Here is a 3,392-nt window from a genome sequence, read left to right on the forward strand (position 1 = left end):
AGAAATTTTAATGTCAAACATGAGGAAGTCAAAGAGAGGGAGAGATGGAGGGACAACATAGGAATTTTCTAAGGTGGAATTAGAGGAGAAAGTCTGAGTGAAGAGTTCTGTTTTATCAGTAGAAGAAATAGTTACAGAGCCATCAGTGGAAAAGAGGAGGGAAGGATGATGGGAGAGGTGGCGTAAACTTGTTAGGTTTTTGGCAAGGTACCAAAAGGGACGGGAAGAATTCGATTTGGAGAGTTGAGAGCACTTACTGATGAAATTATTTTTAGCAGAGTGAAGAACAGACGTTTTCGAGCAGAAACATAAAAAAGATGAGATTCAGGGGTGGGTTGGCTCCGGTACCTTTTGTAGGCATTGTCGTTGTTGTGAATAGCATCAGAACAAGCTTTAATAAACCAAGGATTTTTTGCATTGGTCAAAGGATATGAGAAAGGACTGTATGCTTCCATACCTGAGAGAATAACCTCTGTAATGCGCAAGGCACACACACATGATTCTTGGCCATGGAACAAATAATCATTGTAGGAAAATCAAAGAAGTATTGCCTGAGAGCCTCCCAGTCAGCAGCTCCAAAGTGCCACAACTGATGTTTCTTTGGAAGGTCCATAGGAAAAAAAGACAAAGAGAGACAGTTCCAGAGTTGACCTGTTGCATACATGAAGGACTAGGAGTAGTGTTGACTCTTGCATTAGAGAGTTGGACAGGAAAGGGATGAAAGTTTGTTGCTAAACTGCTGTTACATGCCCGCCCTTGTGGTGGAGGGATGCAAGCAGACAATTCAGAGGAGCAGTGACCATTCAAGTAGCGATAGAAAACAGATAAAGAGGCAACAGTGCGGCAAAGAGACAGAGGTTGAAGGGAGCCGAGTAGGAGGAGGAGAGTTAATAAGGCGAAAAGACTTTGACTCCACGCTGTTGAGAAAAAGCTGTGTGTGAGGGAGCCTCCCCACACATAAGAGTTGTACTCTACACAGGAGTGAATAAAACCCGTGCACAAAAGTCAACAACTGCGCAAGGGTAAAGAAGGTACGAAACCGGCTTAGCACACTCAATCTCTTGAAAGCAGATTTTACAAGAGAGGTAATATGTTCTCCCGAAGAAAAGTCTCCGAGAGAATGATGTATGCTTTAGGTAAAAAAGGTATGTGAAAGGAAATGTGAAATAAAAGGTAGTTAGTTGTCAGAAAAAAAAAATGATTAAAGAACATGGTTATTTCTGGTCCCGGTAGGTGATGTTAAGTATACGTAGAACCGATAAGGCTGATCCCTTAGTGCACATGACAAAAGTTTCCGCATGTGGACAACATAAAAAATTATGAAAAGGTAGAACGCGGGTTCTTTGGTTGGTTTAAGGGTTCTGGCCTATTAGTTCTGCCTCTGCGCCAGAAGCGTTTCCTGCTGTATAATGACTGTGGTCTAGTATACTGAGTGGGTATTTAATTTTTTCCCCTTTGCTCTGAATCATTTGCCAGCTCTTCATCAAAAAATTCGGGATCTGAAATCCCACATGCTTTCCAGCACATGAAGACATCATTTTACATTAATGTGGTGATTCAAACATTAATGCACATAAAGACTGATATATTTGTGGGTTTTCTGCATTACTGATCTTCAGAATGCCTTTATCCTTTTTGACCTCTACATCCAAGAAAAAACTGAATGCATACATGTAGCTTCCAAGTATGAGAATACCATCAAGGTGTTCTCATCAGTAATAGCTCCTCAAGCAATTCAGGTGTCGTACATAAAATTCCATGCAAAAACTGCAATAAATAGTTTCTATGACAACTTGAATAATACTTGAAAACCACGATTTCACAACATAAGTATAATGTAGGAACAGTCCAATAGAGTAATAGCTTATTCAGACACAACGAAATCAATGATTACCTCACTAATTGGGCAGGTTCCAAGATATTAGTGAGATCAAAGATCTTAGATTAAAGAAATAAAACCGAATCATGCTTGGGTTTTTTTGATATATATGAATTTTTTAAAATAACGGAACAGAGGAAAGAAAAACAAATACAAAAAAATATGAAAATATATACGGGAATAATGTAAATATAACCTGTGATCATTTTAACCAATAAATTATACAGCCATAAACCCCAACTGGCATTCCTTGTCTCGGTCTGCTACAGCATAAGATTTAAGTTCAGCCGAGGTTAGGTGAGGTGAGGTCTTGTTACGTCAGGTCAAGTCAGGTTCCCGTTTTGTCCAATGTGCACCTCCCTGCTGGAGGTGTGTATAAAAGACCTTCACCCTCATGTTTCTGTCACTCTGCTTGAAGATGTAATATACAAGATAACTTACTGTTTTCTATTCTACTTTCTCCTGTGCTCCAGTGGTCAATTTGCACGTATTTCTTCACGTTGAAACGAACATCCTGCTCTTATATATATATATATATATATATATATATATATATATATATATATATATATATATATATATATATACTGCAATGGGAGCAGTTGGCCAATGACAGGCAGCTCTTACAAAAGTGTCTAATCCAGTAGAATAAGACATTGGTAGCAAAGAAGGAAGGTCCTTCCCCCGTCCACTGGAAATCCTCTAGCAGAAACCGGCAGGAAACAGTGAAAAAATAGAACACACAGACTGTATAAAGATTATCTTAGACATATTATAAAGTATTGCAAAAGAAGCAAAGATACTATCGTAGAGAAACCTAAAAACGAATAAGAGAGGATTAATTGCTGCACCTGTCACTAGGAGATTCATCTTAATATTCAACCCTTATTTGTTATATGTCTGTCTAGTAAATGATTGAAACTCTCATTGAAAAGTATAATGCTAGGTGTTTAAGGCTCGACTTCCCGTTCCTAAAACATCTATCGTGTAGCGGGGTCCTCTTTCAAGACAGGGGCTTAGTACAAATAAGAGAGAGGAAGGGCACAAAAACTCCAGGCAATAACCTTTACACGTGTTTTACTCAGTCAGACAAGGGACAACAGCAGATATTACAACACAATATTTGGTCAATCACAAAACATATATGTCTAGATAATTAGTATCTCACAGGATACTATGGGAGAATGCACTTAAAATAACACTCGAGGCGGAGTATGCAGAATTAGTACAGTCCAAGGTCTCTGTGTGCGTGGAGGAGTTAGAGATGGGGCTCACTAGGGGAGGGTGTAAGGCACTGGGGTCTAATTGTGATTATGGTAGTATGAGGCGGAGTTTGTTGATAGTATGTTCACTTAACTAATTTCTGAGGACAAGGGACTTTTGGTTAATTATTAATACAAACTCCACGGCTTGGGTGTTTCTCTTACTTAAGTCTGAAGCTCATTTCACATGGGTCTTATTCACTGTCATTTTGATTCTGCTTGGGTTTTTCACTGTTCTTCCCTGTTGTATA

Source organism: Coenobita brevimanus, chromosome 78 (genome assembly GCF_032717465.1).
Source record: "Coenobita brevimanus isolate Jiangsu-jjx chromosome 78, ASM3271746v2, whole genome shotgun sequence".
In the NCBI taxonomy this organism is placed as follows: Eukaryota; Metazoa; Arthropoda; class Malacostraca; order Decapoda; family Coenobitidae; genus Coenobita; species Coenobita brevimanus.